The sequence below is a fragment of the Eurosta solidaginis genome, chromosome 5 (assembly GCF_040869045.1).
Source record: "Eurosta solidaginis isolate ZX-2024a chromosome 5, ASM4086904v1, whole genome shotgun sequence".
Taxonomy (NCBI): domain Eukaryota; kingdom Metazoa; phylum Arthropoda; class Insecta; order Diptera; family Tephritidae; genus Eurosta; species Eurosta solidaginis.
The window spans coordinates 200,835,825-200,855,198 of NC_090323.1; the positions used below are offsets into that span (position 1 = coordinate 200,835,825).

At 35.3% G+C, this 19,374-nt stretch overlaps 1 protein-coding gene across 2 annotated transcripts in view; it reads right to left on the reverse strand.

Moving 5' to 3' along the window:
* The window catches only part of LOC137252150 (GTP-binding protein Rhes), a 235,748-nt gene that overhangs the window by 154,110 nt on the left and 62,264 nt on the right, over nt 1-19,374 (reverse strand). The gene's annotated exons all lie outside the window — the stretch shown is intronic.

Consider the following 19,374-nt stretch of genomic DNA (forward strand, 5'->3'; position numbering starts at 1 on the left):
TGACAAAAGCGCAGAGACCGACTCAAAACGCTTATCAATACAAAATAAAACAACATTCGGCCGAACCGGATGTCACGGACAGACCGTTAACATTCAAAAATTTAAATTCAAACTCAAAAAAAAACTGACGCAAAAAAAACTACCGAACCGGACATGACCGGTTACTACTCTGAAATCAAATAATAACAAAAAAGCTGAAAAAGTAAAACAAAAGAAGGGAAATAAACTAAAAGGGCCGAATATATATAGGGGACGCCGCGGGTCTTGTTGCGACGCCCGGTGCATATACCCACCCTCAAAATCCATGGCCACCGACGCACCTAATCTGTCGGTGGCCCCTTTCCTGCTTTACCTAAGTGCCTTCTAAGTAAGTGGCGACGCCAGCATTCCCATTTTAAATTACAATTTATTTATAATTCATTATTAAATTATAAACTCATTATTAAATTCATTACAAAAATTATTACAATGTTATCGTAGGACTCAGTTTTGAGTGTAACCTGATATCGAATCGGTATAGTGCTAATGCGCCTAGTATAATGCTAACAATATCTAATATGTACAAAAAAAAAGTATTTACCAAAAGCAATAAATATACAATTGCGATAGCAATATGTATTACGAGCACGTAAATCACCTTCGTCTTGTTGTTCGAAAGGTATTGCCCGCAATAGGGATTCATATGCATATATATATATACCTATGTATTGCATTTGAAAGAAAAAAAAAAAATTTTGAATTCAAAATCCTTTTGCCAATTCGTGTATACTTGACAATCGACGAATGGCTGCTGTCGCAAAAAAAAATTTCATTAAATCTATGATTAAGCTTCCAAAAATGAATCGCTAAAACGTTTCACGTGATAGCGACGGCTTATTATTCATAAAATGTATAGAGCTAACTTTAAACATCTTAAGGTGACAAAATATACTCTTAGAATGATCGAAAAAAAATGTAGGCTTTTTCTTTTTATATGAAGCTAATGCTTAGGTAGGTATTAGGTAAATGAAATTATACTAGTGAATTGCTGAATACAAATTTAGTCATATTTACAGAGTTTTGTTTGATATAATATATGTAAGATGCATTCACAAATAAACGGCGTATGTTGGAATTAGTGCTAAGCGTTCTAACAGGTAAGTGCTGCTTGACCTGACTGAGACAAAACTGCCTGTTTATTTGTGAACAAACCTTTGAAATGTGTAAATAATTTTGGCATATTAAAATATGGTTGCATTCTTTAATATCTTGTCAAGTTGCAAAACATAAGTGTTCACATGGCAATTCTTTTGGTTAGATAATCAATACAGCTAAGCGTAAATCGTGGCAATCATTTATGTATGACCTTTTTCGTCTATAACACGATATACTATCCTTTCATCTTTTATGTTGATAATTCTTGAAAAATGTCGTAATTTTGACAAAAAAAATCGATCCTTGTCGAGTGGTTTACCCGGGGCTATATAAAACCCTCTAAGTACCACTTGGAAGTTCTTTTAACTACCTTGCAAAAATGCTCTCGTCATTCCACGCCGTTTGACTAGTTACTATACAGTTATAGGTTATGTTCTTAGTCACATTTGCATGGGCGTGGGTAAGTTTCGTGACCAGAATTTTTTTTAGGGTAATTAAATCTAAATTTATACCGTGCTGGTACTTACATGGCCGACAGAGTACGTACCATGGGTCTCTGCCGGCGTGTTGTCGCTGGTGGAGTTGACCTTGCCGGTGAAGTTGACACTGATGTTGGTTGTGGTGCGCGGTCTTGGGCGCGCTGTGCTGGTACTGTTGATGGTTGTTGAACTCTGGTCCGAGGTGTACCGGTGGTGGCTGTTCTGGTTGCTACTGTTGATTTGGGCGTATTCCCTTCTCACCCCCTTTCGTTTGAAGGAACCTAGGAGGATCTTTGAAAGACCGCTTCCCTTGCTGTTGCTGCGTCTTCTCGTTTTATTCATCAGCGTAAATACAAGTTAATGGACATATTTATTGCGAAAAGTCCTCTGCTGTGAAAATTTTTCGTTTTTCTTGGTGGGTCTGCGTTTTTCTTGGTGGACGTGCGAATAAAAAAATTTTGTTCTTCAACAATGCTCTCTCGTATGTGCACAGCACGGCGAGGATGCTTTGCGTTGAGTTAAATATAGCCGTGGATGTGCAGTTGATGCAAGCAATAGTATTCATCAAGCAGGACTAATTCTTGCGTTTTTTTCCCGGCCGGACAAATCGTGGCCTTTTCCTTTCTTATTCTTGCAAAATTTTTCTTCCTTTTTAGTGTCGCCACGACCGGAAACTCGTGCAAAATTTTTTTCGTAGTGATGGCCGGTCTGTCTTTTTCTTCCTTTTCGATATTTTTTTTATCGCAACATTCGCCACATCGCTAGGTGTGTTCGCGTGAACACGCTCCCAAGTGGATCGTAGCCGTAGACCGTAGCAGCAGACCGTAACAATTATTGTATCAAAAACCATTTTGAGTTCTTAGAAATTTTTTTATTGCTTTTAAGAAATCGTTTATTGAATTTACTGAGTTCTGGAAGGTGTTATTAAAGGAGATATAGAACAAAATTCAAGAATTATTGACGATTTATCAGAAGCAAAGAAGATCTCTAAAAACTTGAAAAAGATTTTAAAGAGTAAGAGTTGTACTTTCAGGTAGCAATAAAAAGAAAGCTACACGTGACAAATGATAATGTTAAACAACATCATCGTTAAAAATCTAAATTAACCATTCAACGCCATAAACAGCAGGCAGTAGCCGAACATATTTGCTTGCTTGTCACACCAGTCAATAAAAAACTTTTTGAATTTACATTCATTGTTTTATTTCCATCGCTTAAAATTGGCAACTAATAACACTGGAACACAACATATAAAAGTGGGCTGTAAATTTGACCAGACATATAAATATTGCTATATGCATTTTGATGTACCGTAAGTGGGTGACTTGAAAAGCGTTGTATACGCAAATTTCGACACTACCTTGCTATTTGCAAATTCCCATTAATATTGCTCCATTCCTTTTCCAAAGCTATGTATCCTCTTTCGTACATATATGTTTCTTGTGTTACAAATAGTAGTAAAATTAACATGTCGAGTTGAAAATGCACTTGAGTAAAAGAGAATGCAATAGACAAGATAAAAAGAGCATTTGTACTCACATGTAATTTCAAATTCCATTAAAAAATGCATATATAGAGTCACTGTTATCCATTGTATTTAACCTACTGTGTCCTTACAGGGTCATTGCTTAAGAAATAATAGCTGAGTTCCAATGAGCACTGATCCAAATCCCGATAACAAAATTTACGTGCAAATGCAAAAACAACGTTATTTGTTTTGAATTTTGAACAAACAATTTAGTGAAAAAGTTTGTAAAAATGTGTACACATGCGTAGAACTGCTGCAGATAGTTTCGATGAGATTTGATCCTAATCTAGAGCTAGATAGCTTATTGGAGCTCCCTTAATGAGACGCGCATACATTTCTTGGCAGAACCTGCAGTCTCCTGTGCTTGTTTGCTAAAAAATCTTTAAACAAAAATATGTAGCAGAAAGCGCATTAGTTTTCGTAAGAGCAGGGTACTACCAGAGAAACGAAATTTTTTTGAGCAATTCTTCAGCATTTTTTAAATGGGCTTTTTAATTTTTTCTTTTGACGTGGATACTAAGCTAAAATTATCAATGCTGCCTATGTACTATTTTCTACCATATATCATATTTTATGATAAACTGGAAAAAAATTCCATATGTTCCATAATAAACGTATTTTACTTGCTTTCTTGAACAATAATGATTCGCGTTTACAACATTTTCGAGTCGCCCATTTGAGTGTGAGTAGATTTATTAAGCTATTAATACCTTGTAGTACCTATTTCACATTAATTTGTTTATAGAAAATTTCTCCGTTTATTCAAAACTGCCCAGAATTGGTGTCATTCATATAAGCAGTGTTATGCTTACATGTAAATACATCTACATTTGCCACTAACAAAACGCTCATCGACAATTACACATAGTAGTACTTAGTATATGGAGAAATAATGGAGACACAAACCTTTTAAGTCATAATGAGTAACGCATACCAAATTTAAAAGTGGAGAATATTATTTCTCGTTTAACGGCGCTTTTTCTCCTAAGTCTGAGAGAAAACAATTGCGAAATTGTTGTTTGAAAAGACCATTTGCGTAAATTTTCTTTATTATTTCTTTTTTTTTTCTTTCAAAGAATGATTTGACTACTAAAAGATATCGTATGTCTATTGTTGTTGAATTGCTCTCTTTGAAGGCGAGTCACACATTTGCTTTGTCGACTTATTTATATTATTATAGAATTAACACGCACATTTTAAATTAAGTTTCTCAAGCGTCTATTGTCCTATAGTAAATAAGAAACAAGTAAAGGTGTATAAGTTCGGGTGTAACCGAACATTATATACTCAGCGTGAGCTTCAATTGTACATTTCATTTCAGATAAATTACTTTTCTACATAACACGTGGCACCGCCGTTTAAAAAAATGTCTCCCCATTTCCTCTTACATTAAAACTTGATAAGTGAAATATCATTGATTCAAAACTATTTATACCACCCTTTTAAACTTGTTTTATATCTAAGTTGCCGTGGAAATATTTTCTGCTATAAGGAAAATATGTGTACCCAATTTTATTAAGATCCGTTAATTTTTCTTCGAGTTATGGCTCCCGAAACATAGGAAATTGCTTAGTCATAAAAGGGGCGGGTCACAACCATTTTCAAAATGTTTAGTATTTTCTAGTTTAATGTTATAATTCAATTTAGAAAGTAAAATTCTGTTGATGATTTTTTTTCGCTAAGATATAGCTTATTTTATTCGTCCACGACCCGTTTAAAAATCTTTTATATAAAAGTAGGCGTGGTCCTTAACCGATTTCGTTAATTTTTATTCAAAGCATTCCTTATAGTAAGAGCAACCTCTCTGCCGAATTTTGTTACGATATAGGTTTAACGATTTTTGATTTATGATTAATAATATTTGTAAAATTGATTTTAACACAAGTGGGCGGTGCCACGCCCATTTTAACATTCTAAGTGTATTATTTACTAAATAATCAGGTTTTTGTTGTTTTCCAAAATATTATATATATAAAAAGTGGGCGTGGTTATCATCCGATTTTGCTCATTTTCAATACCAATCTATTCTTGGTCCAGATAAGCTCGTATACCAAATTTGGTGAAGATATCTCAATATTTACTCAAATTATCGTGCTAACGGACGGACGGACGGACGGACGGACATGGCTCAATCAAATTTTTTTTCGACACTGATGAGTTTGATATATGGAAGTCTAGTATAGTCTGAGTATAAAAATTGTTTTTACATAATTTGAATGAAGAAAATAAAAAAATTTGATTTTTCTTTTTGCGTTCATGGTGGCAGGAAAACTTTCAACGTGCGTCCTTTCAAAGTTACGACGCAAAAGTCGCATGTGTTCGGGCTTTTACTGCTTGAAACACTAGCGATCAGTGCTTGCACTGGCGCTATTTATATGCCAACCTAATAAAAACGCACGAAGTTTTTTTTAGCGCACGAAAACAACTCTCACTGAAATAAACATGCGTTACGACCATGTCTGTATAACATGTGTATAAACGTCAAACCGAAATGTTGCGCAGAATTTCGAGTGCTCCAAGCAAGGCGAATTCAGTAGAGGTGGTGTTATCCCAACAGCTGATTGCTTCTTCTTGATAATTTTCCATACAAAGCCTTGTACAACATTATGTCAGTTAATCGAACTCTATGAAATTTTTCTTTTGACTTGACATTCTTCTATACGGCGAATTGGTTGAATTCGCTTTGCCACCACCTGGTATAGATTCGCCTTGGCTCCAAGGTAAGACGAAGCTATAAAAGGTAATAGCAAAGCGAATTCAACCCAATTCGCCACGCAGAAGAATGCCAAGTCAAAAGAATATTTGCATTGATTTCGATTAACTGACATATTGTTGCACAAAGCGTTATATGGAAAATAGTCAAGAAGAAGCAATCAGCTGTTGCGATAACAACACCTGGTATTTTCGTCGCCTTTATCCAAGGCGAAACAATACACAGTGAGGGCAAAGCGAGTTCAACACAATTCACCGTGCAGAATAACGTCAAGTAAAAAAAAAATTGCATTGATTTGGATTAACTGACATATTGCTGAACCAAGGCGTTACTTACCAAAACGAACAAGGTGAATCCATACAAGACTATGGCTAAACGAATACAATCCAATTCGCCGCACAGAAGAATGTCAAGTCAAAAGAAAATTTGTATTGATTTCGAAACATTGTAATTTTGCTGTACCAAGACGTTGTATGGAAAATATCAACAAGAAGAAATCAGCTGATGGGACAACACCATTTGGTCCTGAATTCTCTTGTATGCGCATGAGACATTTTTAAAGAAAATTATCGTGTTTGTTGTGTTGTTGGTTTTCTTATTCACTTGGGGTAGAAGTCGCTCCGCTAAAGGAAGAACTGATTTCCGACGCTCAACGAAGCTCTTATGTATACCCCTGACCATTGCAAACTAATACAAGGTGATAGCAAAGCGTACTCAACAAAGCTTATTAGAACAAAACAAAATAAAAATTGATTTCAACAACAGCAACTTGCTGTTCCCGGCGTTGCGTGGAATAACAAATCAGCTGATGGGAAAATACCACGTTGTACGGAATTCGCCTTGCCTCTGTTCTGTAATTTGTATGATAATATGGCATGCTATTATCCATACCACTGCGGCCTTGTTGTCTTTCTACACCTTTTACAAGTATATTTGATAAAAATGCAAATGTATTTTACAAACTGGGCAAATAATTTTGAGATAAGTATTTTATTACCATCTTTGATTTGATTCGAAGTTCATTTGTCCATTTCTCAAAATAATTTCCCATTTTTCAAATACATTTGTTCTTTTCTCAAACATATCTGACCTCATTTCTTAAAAGAAACTTGCGCTTTTCTCAAATACCTTTCTCTTTTCTCTAATACAATTGGCTAATTTGTAGACATATTTAAAAATATTCTTCTTAAGCACCATTAGCCTGAAGAAAATAACACATACAATTTTCGTGTTCGACATTTTAAATAAACAATCGCAAAATAAGGACGAAATAAATCTGTTCTATGTTCCAAATTCATGCCCAAAAATACAAAAAATAATCCTAAAATGTAGCTAAAAACTTGTCCGAAATGTTCTGGAAAGTGATCAGCTATAAGAGTTAAAACAAAATAATTCCAACTAAAGCCTGTTCCGAAATACACTACTTAAAGGAATCCCAGAATTTGTCTAAACTCCGATAACAATCCCGAAATATTCTCCAAAAAGTCTGGAAATGATTTGTGGATAGACTGAAATTGTCGCAAAATGGAAACGGTCTCGAAATAGTTCTGATACGATCCTTAAATGTATCACCAAGTTACCCCAAACTAGCTCGAATCAATGATAAAATAGTTTTAAAATTTTGTTGAAAACAATCTTGAAATTATTTGGAAATAAACCCTATATGATCTTGAAGTGATGTTAAAAGAGTTCCGTAATGATATCTAAATAATCTCGAAGTGATCCCAAAATGGTATTGATAGCACAAAACAATGTTCCAAATGAACCTTGTCCAAAATTACGTGATCTCAATCTGACAGTATCTGTTGATTGACATAAAAGGGTGCTTGTAGCACTAACTTTTCCGAAATTGCTCAAACCAAACTCTTTAAAAAGTGATACCAGACTAGTTTCAAAATAATCCCGAAGACTATCTTGAAACGATCTGTCCTGATATGAAGTGATCCTAAACGAGTTTTGTAATGATCTTAAAATAGTCACTACATGAGCTCAAAATAGTCTCAAAAATAGTTCAAAACTACGTTCCTTATGGATAGGCCAATTCAACTTAGTCCAAAAATATACGATCTCATCCTGATCTGTTAATTGCCAGTATAGGCTGATTGTAGGTACTGCACACTTTTTCAAAATTGCTTAAATCTCACTCTATAAGAACTAGATAATTATAAAAATAGTATAGTCAACGTTCCAGCAGCTCTGGAGTAAGTTCATGACAATTAAAGGAACTTACATTTGGACAACTGAACTTTAGCATTGATAATATTAAGAAGACGAGGCAACCCTCAGCTGAATGATGTATTGAACATGTGAAGTAAGACTATATAAGTCTATTTTAGATTTGAAGCCCTAACGTTAATTTGATCAAACGCATTATTTTGTTAAGGTTGGCAGCTACTTGTAGTCGAAAGGCTTGTCTCGAAAGTGTGGCAGAGGTTTTTCAAACACAGATAAGCCTAGAACAGTCAGTAATAATAAGAAGTATAAGAAGAATAAGCGATATTCGAACCTTAAATTATGTTATGGAAACGCATTTACAGTGGAAGCAGTAAGGAAGGCGGTCGGCATGATGTGGTGGTGCACAGTGGCTAGTCATTGTCGGCTGGGGCGGGTCCTTGCCAACCTTACTGTTCCTGACCCATAAGCAGAAAAAAAGTTCCTATCATGCCTATCAAAACTGAAAGCTGCCAAATCAAAAACCCTGACAAAAGCGCAGAGACCGACTCAAAACGCTTATCAATACAAAATAAAACAACATCCGGCCGAACCGGATGTCACGGACAGACCGTTAACATTCAAAAATTTAAATTCAAACTCAAAAAAAAACTGACGCAAAAAAAACTACCGAACCGGACATGACCGGTTACTACTCTGAAATCAAATAATAACAAAAAAGCTGAAAAAGTAAAACAAAAGAAGGGAAATAAACTAAAAGGGCCGAATATATATAGGGGACGCCGCGGGTCTTGTTGCGACGCCCGGTGCATATACCCACCCTCAAAATCCATGGCCACCGACGCACCTAATCTGTCGGTGGCCCCTTTCCTGCTTTACCTAAGTGCCTTCTAAGTAAGTGGCGACGCCAGCATTCCCATTTTAAATTACAATTTATTTATAATTCATTATTAAATTATAAACACATTATTAAATTCATTACAAAAATTATTACAATGTTATCGTAGGACTCAGTTTTGAGTGTAACCTGATATCGAATCGGTATAGTGCTAATGCGCCTAGTATAATGCTAACAATATCTAATATGTACAAAAAAAAGTATTTACCAAAAGCAATAAATATACAAGTGCGATAGCAATATGTATTACGAGCACGTAAATCACCTTCGTCTTGTTGTTCGAAAGGTATTGCCCGCAATAGGGATTCATATGCATATATATATACCTATGTATTGCATTTGAAAGAAAAAAAAATTTTTGAATTCAAAATCCTTTTGCCAATTCGTGTATACTTGACAATCGACGAATGGCTGCTGTCGCAAAAAAAAATTTCATTAAATCTATGATTAAGCTTCCAAAAATGAATCGCTAAAACGTTTCACGTGATAGCGACGGCTTATTATTCATAAAATGTATAGAGCTAACTTTAAACATCTTAAGGTGACAAAATATACTCTTAGAATGATCGAAAAAAAATGTAGGCTTTTTCTTTTTATATGAAGCTAATGCTTAGGTAGGTATTAGGTAAATGAAATTATACTAGTGAATTGCTGAATACAAATTTAGTCATATTTACAGAGTTTTGTTTGATATAATATATGTAAGATGCATTCACAAATAAACGGCGTATGTTGGAATTAGTGCCAAGCGTTCTAACAGGTAAGTGCTGCTTGACCTGACTGAGACAAAACTGCCTGTTTATTTGTGAACAAACCTTTGAAATGTTTAAATAATTTTGGCATATTAAAATATGGTTGCATTCTTTAATATCTTGTCAAGTTGCAAAACATAAGTGTTCACATGGCAATTCTTTTGGTTAGATAATCAATACAGCTAAGCGTAAATCGTGGCAATCATTTATGTATGACCTTTTTCGTCTATAACACGATATACTATCCTTTCATCTTTTATGTTGATAATTCTTGAAAAATGTCGTAATTTTGACAAAAAAAATCGATCCTTGTCGAGTGGTTTACCCGGGGCTATATAAAACCCTCTAAGTACCACTTGGAAGTTCTTTTAACTACCTTGCAAAAATGCTCTCGTCATTCCACGCCGTTTGACTAGTTACTATACAGTTATAGGTTATGTTCTTAGTCACATTTGCATGGGCGTGGGTAAGTTTCGTGACCAGAATTTTTTTTAGGGTAATTAAATCTAAATTTATACCGTGCTGGTACTTACATGGCCGACAGAGTACGTACCATGGGTCTCTGCCGGCGTGTTGTCGCTGGTGGAGTTGACCTTGCCGGTGAAGTTGACACTGATGTTGGTTGTGGTGCGCGGTCTTGGGCGCGCTGTGCTGGTACTGTTGATGGTTGTTGAACTCTGGTCCGGGGTGTACCGGTGGTGGCTGTTCTGGTTGCTACTGTTGATTTGGGCGTATTCCCTTCTCACCCCCTTTCGTTTGAAGGAACCTAGGAGGATCTTTGAAAGACCGCTTCCCTTGCTGTTGCTGCGTCTTCTCGTTTTATTCATCAGCGTAAATACAAGTTAATGGACATATTTATTGCGAAAAGTCCTCTGCTGTGAAAATTTTTCGTTTTTCTTGGTGGGTCTGCGTTTTTCTTGGTGGACGTGCGAATAAAAAAATTTTGTTCTTCAACAATGCTCTCTCGTATGTGCACAGCACGGCGAGGATGCTTTGCGTTGAGTTAAATATAGCCGTGGATGTGCAGTTGATGCAAGCAATAGTATTCATCAAGCAGGACTAATTCTTGCGTTTTTTTCCCGGCCGGACAAATCGTGGCCTTTTCCTTTCTTATTCTTGCAAAATTTTTCTTCCTTTTTAGTGTCGCCACGACCGGAAACTCGTGCAAAATTTTTTTCGTAGTGATGGCCGGTCTGTCTTTTTCTTCCTTTTCGATATTTTTTTTATCGCAACATTCGCCACATCGCTAGGTGTGTTCGCGTGAACACGCTCCCAAGTGGATCGTAGCCGTAGACCGTAGCAGCAGACCGTAACAATTATTGTATCAAAAACCATTTTGAGTTCTTAGAAATTTTTTTATTGCTTTTAAGAAATCGTTTATTGAATTTACTGAGTTCTGGAAGGTGTTATTAAAGGAGATATAGAACAAAATTCAAGAATTATTGACGATTTATCAGAAGCAAAGAAGATCTCTAAAAACTTGAAAAAGATTTTAAAGAGTAAGAGTTGTACTTTCAGGTAGCAATAAAAAGAAAGCTACACGTGACAAATGATAATGTTAAACAACATCATCGTTAAAAATCTAAATTAACCATTCAACGCCATAAACAGCAGGCAGTAGCCGAACATATTTGCTTGCTTGTCACACCAGTCAATAAAAAACTTTTTGAATTTACATTCATTGTTTTATTTCCATCGCTTAAAATTGGCAACTAATAACACTGGAACACAACATATAAAAGTGGGCTGTAAATTTGACCAGACATATAAATATTGCTATATGCATTTTGATGTACCGTAAGTGGGTGACTTGAAAAGCGTTGTATACGCAAATTTCGACACTACCTTGCTATTTGCAAATTCCCATTAATATTGCTCCATTCCTTTTCCAAAGCTATGTATCCTCTTTCGTACATATATGTTTCTTGTGTTACAAATAGTAGTAAAATTAACATGTCGAGTTGAAAATGCACTTGAGTAAAAGAGAATGCAATAGACAAGATAAAAAGAGCATTTGTACTCACATGTAATTTCAAATTCCATTAAAAAATGCATATATAGAGTCACTGTTATCCATTGTATTTAACCTACTGTGTCCTTACAGGGTCATTGCTTAAGAAATAATAGCTGAGTTCCAATGAGCACTGATCCAAATCCCGATAACAAAATTTACGTGCAAATGCAAAAACAACGTTATTTGTTTTGAATTTTGAACAAACAATTTAGTGAAAAAGTTTGTAAAAATGTGTACACATGCGTAGAACTGCTGCAGATAGTTTCGATGAGATTTGATCCTAATCTAGAGCTAGATAGCTTATTGGAGCTCCCTTAATGAGACGCGCATACATTTCTTGGCAGAACCTGCAGTCTCCTGTGCTTGTTTGCTAAAAAATCTTTAAACAAAAATATGTAGCAGAAAGCGCATTAGTTTTCGTAAGAGCAGGGTACTACCAGAGAAACGAAATTTTTTTGAGCAATTCTTCAGCATTTTTTAAATGGGCTTTTTAATTTTTTCTTTTGACGTGGATACTAAGCTAAAATTATCAATGCTGCCTATGTACTATTTTCTACCATATATCATATTTTATGATAAACTGGAAAAAAATTCCATATGTTCCATAATAAACGTATTTTACTTGCTTTCTTGAACAATAATGATTCGCGTTTACAACATTTTCGAGTCGCCCATTTGAGTGTGAGTAGATTTATTAAGCTATTAATACCTTGTAGTACCTATTTCACATTAATTTGTTTATAGAAAATTTCTCCGTTTATTCAAAACTGCCCAGAATTGGTGTCATTCATATAAGCAGTGTTATGCTTACATGTAAATACATCTACATTTGCCACTAACAAAACGCTCATCGACAATTACACATAGTAGTACTTAGTATATGGAGAAATAATGGAGACACAAACCTTTTAAGTCATAATGAGTAACGCATACCAAATTTAAAAGTGGAGAATATTATTTCTCGTTTAACGGCGCTTTTTCTCCTAAGTCTGAGAGAAAACAATTGCGAAATTGTTGTTTGAAAAGACCATTTGCGTAAATTTTCTTTATTATTTCTTTTTTTTTCTTTCAAAGAATGATTTGACTACTAAAAGATATCGTATGTCTATTGTTGTTGAATTGCTCTCTTTGAAGGCGAGTCACACATTTGCTTTGTCGACTTATTTATATTATTATAGAATTAACACGCACATTTTAAATTAAGTTTCTCAAGCGTCTATTGTCCTATAGTAAATAAGAAACAAGTAAAGGTGTATAAGTTCGGGTGTAACCGAACATTATATACTCAGCGTGAGCTTCAATTGTACATTTCATTTCAGATAAATTACTTTTCTACATAACACGTGGCACCGCCGTTTAAAAAAATGTCTCCCCATTTCCTCTTACATTAAAACTTGATAAGTGAAATATCATTGATTCAAAACTATTTATACCACCCTTTTAAACTTGTTTTATATCTAAGTTGCCGTGGAAATATTTTCTGCTATAAGGAAAATATGTGTACCCAATTTTATTAAGATCCGTTAATTTTTCTTCGAGTTATGGCTCCCGAAACATAGGAAATTGCTTAGTCATAAAAGGGGCGGGTCACAACCATTTTCAAAATGTTTAGTATTTTCTAGTTTAGAGTTATAATTCAATTTAGAAAGTAAAATTCTGTTGATGATTTTTTTTCGCTAAGATATAGCTTATTTTATTCGTCCACGACCCGTTTAAAAATCTTTTATATAAAAGTAGGCGTGGTCCTTAACCGATTTCGTTAATTTTTATTCAAAGCATTCCTTATAGTAAGAGCAACCTCTCTGCCGAATTTTGTTACGATATAGGTTTAACGATTTTTGATTTATGATTAATAATATTTGTAAAATTGATTTTAACACAAGTGGGCGGTGCCACGCCCATTTTAACATTCTAAGTGTATTATTTACTAAATAATCAGGTTTTTGTTGTTTTCCAAAATATTATATATATAAAAAGTGGGCGTGGTTATCATCCGATTTTGCTCATTTTCAATACCAATCTATTCTTGGTCCAGATAAGCTCGTATACCAAATTTGGTGAAGATATCTCAATATTTACTCAAGTTATCGTGCTAACGGACGGACGGACGGACGGACGGACATGGCTCAATCAAATTTTTTTTCGACACTGATGAGTTTGATATATGGAAGTCTAGTATAGTCTGAGTATAAAAATTGTTTTTACATAATTTGAATGAAGAAAATAAAAAAATTTGATTTTTCTTTTTGCGTTCATGGTGGCAGGAAAACTTTCAACGTGCGTCCTTTCAAAGTTACGACGCAAAAGTCGCATGTGTTCGGGCTTTTACTGCTTGAAACACTAGCGATCAGTGCTTGCACTGGCGCTATTTATATGCCAACCTAATAAAAACGCACGAAGTTTTTTTTAGCGCACGAAAACAACTCTCACTGAAATAAACATGCGTTACGACCATGTCTGTATAACATGTGTATAAACGTCAAACCGAAATGTTGCGCAGAATTTCGAGTGCTCCAAGCAAGGCGAATTCAGTAGAGGTGGTGTTATCCCAACAGCTGATTGCTTCTTCTTGATAATTTTCCATACAAAGCCTTGTACAACATTATGTCAGTTAATCGAACTCTATGAAATTTTTCTTTTGACTTGACATTCTTCTGTACGGCGAATTGGTTGAATTCGCTTTGCCACCACCTGGTATAGATTCGCCTTGGCTCCAAGGCAAGACGAAGCTATAAAAGGTAATAGCAAAGCGAATTCAACCCAATTCGCCACGCAGAAGAATGCCAAGTCAAAAGAATATTTGCATTGATTTCGATTAACTGACATATTGTTGCACAAAGCGTTATATGGAAAATAGTCAAGAAGAAGCAATCAGCTGTTGCGATAACAACACCTGGTATTTTCGTCGCCTTTATCCAAGGCAGGGATGCACCTTAACGTTAAGCTAATCGTTTATCAAAAAATTTCCACCGTTTCCGTTGAAACACTTCGAAATATTATCGATAAAGAAATTATCAAGATAAATTGTATCTCGTTTTTAACCGAAACGAAAAGCTTTCGTTAACGTTAAAAACGTTAACGAAAACGTGATACTTTATATTTGAATTATGCTGGCAATGCTATAGCCATGGTGAAGCCGTAAGGTGGCAACAACGAGCGCACATACACACACAAACTCTATGTAATTTGTTTGTGTAATTCGTTGGTGGTAATGTCAAAAATACTCTGAGAAATGTTCGTACTGTCAAAATTCATGAGAAAAGTTGCAATCAGCTTGGATAATGCTTTCACCTTTAATGACTCCGCCATCAATCAGCTTTGCCAGCATAGTTTGAAATTAATAATCAACATAAACGATTTGATTTCGTTTTGATATGGCAGAAAACGAAACGAAATCATTTCGTTAATTTGACGATCTTAACGTTAATAAACGAAACGAAATGACTTCGTTTCGTTTATTAACGTTGATTATCGTAACGAAATGATATCGTTTCGTTGGTTAAGCATGCCTGATCCAAGGCGAAACAATACACAGTGAGGGCAAAGCGAGTTCAACACAATTCACCGTGCAGAATAACGTCAAGTAAAAAAAAAATTGCATTGATTTGGATTAACTGACATATTGCTGAACCAAGGCGTTACTTACCAAAACGAACAAGGTGAATCCATACAAGACTATGGCTAAACGAATACAATCCAATTCGCCGCACAGAAGAATGTCAAGTCAAAAGAAAATTTGTATTGATTTCGAAACATTGTAATTTTGCTGTACCAAGACGTTGTATGGAAAATATCAACAAGAAGAAATCAGCTGATGGGACAACACCATTTGGTCCTGAATTCTCTTGTATGCGCATGAGACATTTTTAAAGAAAATTATCGTGTTTGTTGTGTTGTTGGTTTTCTTATTCACTTGGGGTGGAAGTCGCTCCGCTAAAGGAAGAACTGATTTCCGACGCTCAACGAAGCTCTTATGTATACCCCTGACCATTGCAAACTAATACAAGGTGATAGCAAAGCGTACTCAACAAAGCTTATTAGAACAAAACAAAATAAAAATTGATTTCAACAACAGCAACTTGCTGTTCCCGGCGTTGCGTGGAATAACAAATCAGCTGATGGGAAAATACCACGTTGTACGGAATTCGCCTTGCCTCTGTTCTGTAATTTGTATGATAATATGGCATGCTATTATCCATACCACTGCGGCCTTGTTGTCTTTCTACACCTTTTACAAGTATATTTGATAAAAATGCAAATGTATTTTACAAACTGGGCAAATAATTTTGAGATAAGTATTTTATTACCATCTTTGATTTGATTCGAAGTTCATTTGTCCATTTCTCAAAATAATTTCCCATTTTTCAAATACATTTGTTCTTTTCTCAAACATATCTGACCTCATTTCTTAAAAGAAACTTGCGCTTTTCTCAAATACCTTTCTCTTTTCTCTAATACAATTGGCTAATTTGTAGACATATTTAAAAATATTCTTCTTAAGCACCATTAGCCTGAAGAAAATAACACATACAATTTTCGTGTTCGACATTTTAAATAAACAATCGCAAAATAAGGACGAAATAAATCTGTTCTATGTTCCAAATTCATGCCCAAAAATACAAAAAATAATCCTAAAATGTAGCTAAAAACTTGTCCGAAATGTTCTGGAAAGTGATCAGCTATAAGAGTTAAAACAAAATAATTCCAACTAAAGCCTGTTCCGAAATACACTACTTAAAGGAATCCCAGAATTTGTCTAAACTCCGATAACAATCCCGAAATATTCTCCAAAAAGTCTGGAAATGATTTGTGGATAGACTGAAATTGTCGCAAAATGGAAACGGTCTCGAAATAGTTCTGATAGGATCCTTAAATGTATCACCAAGTTACCCCAAACTAGCTCGAATCAATGATAAAATAGTTTTAAAATTTTGTTGAAAACAATCTTGAAATTATTTCGAAATAAACCCTATATGATCTTGAAGTGATGTTAAAAGAGTTCCGTAATGATATCTAAATAATCTCGAAGTGATCCCAAAATGGTATTGATAGCACAAAACAATGTTCCAAATGAACCTTGTCCAAAATTACGTGATCTCAATCTGACAGTATCTGTTGATTGACATAAAAGCGTGCTTGTAGCACTAACTTTTCCGAAATTGCTCAAACCAAACTCTTTAAAAAGTGATACCAGACTAGTTTCAAAATAATCCCGAAGACTATCTTGAAACGATCTGTCCTGATATGAAGTGATCCTAAACGAGTTTTGTAATGATCTTAAAATAGTCACTACATGAGCTCAAAATAGTCTCAAAAATAGTCCAAAACTACGTTCCTTATGGATAGGCCAATTCAACTTAGTCCAAAAATATACGATCTCATCCTGATCTGTTAATTGCCAGTATAGGCTGATTGTAGATACTGCACACTTTTTCAAAATTGCTTAAATCTCACTCTATAAGAACTAGATAATTATAAAAATAGTATAGTCAACGTTCCAGCAGCTCTGGAGTAAGTTCATGACAATTAAAGGAACTTACATTTGGACAACTGAACTTTAGCATTGATAATATTAAGAAGACGAGGCAACCCTCAGCTGAATGATGTATTGAACATGTGAAGTAAGACTATATAAGTCTATTTTAGATTTGAAGCCCTAACGTTAATTTGATCAAACGCATTATTTTGTTAAGGTTGGCAGCTACTTGTAGTCGAAAGGCTTGTCTCGAAAGTGTGGCAGAGGTTTTTCAAACACAGATAAGCCTAGAACAGTCAGTAATAATAAGAAGTAATAGGAGGATTAGCAAAACAATAGCTAGACTTTCACATACATATAAAGGGAATTATCGTATCACTTGTCGTGAGCGCTGATTAGATATTGCGCAACTTATATATATTAAGTAGTAAAATACACTTAAATAAATCGATAAGCTGTTAAACCAATTCTGTCGGCTATGTCATTATATGCGCCACTAAAATTGGGCGGCCACCATGGTGTGATGGTAGCGTGCTCCGCCTACTACACCGTATGCTCTGGGTTCACATCCCGGGCAAAGCAACATAAAAATTTTAGAAATAAGGTTTTTCAATTAGAAGAAATTTTTTCTAAGCGGGGTCGCCCTCGGCAGTGTTTCGCAAGCGCTCCGGGTGTATTTCTGCCATGAAAAGCTCTCAGTGAAAACTCATCTGCCTTGCAGATGCCGTTCGGAGTCGGCATAAAACATGTAGGTCCCGTCCGGCCAATTTGTAGGGAAAAGCAAGAGGAGCACGATGCAAATTGGAAGAGAAGCTCGGCCTTAGATCTCTTCGGAGGTTATCGCGCCTTACATTTATAGTTTTTTTACATACACTAACGAAACATATTTTTTCCTCTCAACAATTTTAATAAAGAATATGGGGAAATCCACGTGAATTTTGTAATGTTTTTCAAGATATACTTCTTTAGGTGCGTTATGAAAAAAATATGAGAATTAAATTTTAAAAATGTAATACAAAAGTCAAAGGTTGAAAATGCAGTTTGTGTGTATGTTCGCTATAATTTTCCCGAGCAAACTTCCTTTGAGTGGGACTTTCACCACATCACAATATGCGTCACAAAAAGATGTGTTGAATTAGATCGAATGGTGAAAACTCTCGCATTATATAATTTCGGGTGTACATTTATAGTTATGTGTGGATGTGTGTATGTATATAAATACATAATGACTTAACAGTGAGATATATTTTTGAAATATGGCAGCTGTAACTTCATGCGCTTATAATAAATTTCCCTCGCTCTGTTCTCATACCTACTCCATTCTTTCGCCTTTTAACGCAGGTCTTACCCATTTCTTTTCAAATTGCTTTCCTCCCTTCTTTCTTCCTCTCTTTCTAGCACTGAAAGTATAATAAATCGCTTTCTGTTCCAATTCTCGTATTTATAAAAATGGAGACATTCGTGCTTTATCGGTAACCGTATCGGTAACCTTATAACAGCTGATTCGACCAACCTTATGAGAATCAATGCAATCGATTATTGGTGCCGCTAAGGTCGTAACCGTATCGTAGCCAACCAATTGGGTTTTGGTTTACCGTCGTAACGATAAACAGCTGATTGCGTTAGGGATACGGATACAGCGATACGACATACGGCACCAATGACTCCGGCTTAAATTAACTTCAAGAAGCTTTTATCGCTCGCTCTCCTACTTTGTTTTCCTTTTTCTTTCCAGCTTACATCGTTACTACTATCTTGCCTCATTTTTTTAACTCCTTTTTTATACCCTCTCTCCTTCCGCCAAGTCTTTCCCTATCCCTAGAGTTGCCCGTTTTCTACTTATTCTCCCTCTTCTTTCTTTTTCTACCCCTCTTTCCTATATGGGTTCTGATCCGATTCAATCAAACTCACGTGAAAAACCGCATTTTGGGTGTAACTATAAATGAATTTCAAGCATTTGATTGCTGCTTCACTCTTATATTCTCCTCCTCTTCCTTTTTCACTTCCATTCCCGCAACCTGTTCATAACCTCTCAGTTCCTATTTACTCTCTTTCCTCCTTTCCTTAACTCCCTTCTTCTTCTTACTCTTATACTTAATATTTTTGTGATTAACCGGCTTCTGGTCTAATTCATAGCATCATCATAGCCGTGAGAGGTTTCCCTGCCAAAATATCGCTTTACCTGCACAATGTCAAAAAGTTTTTATA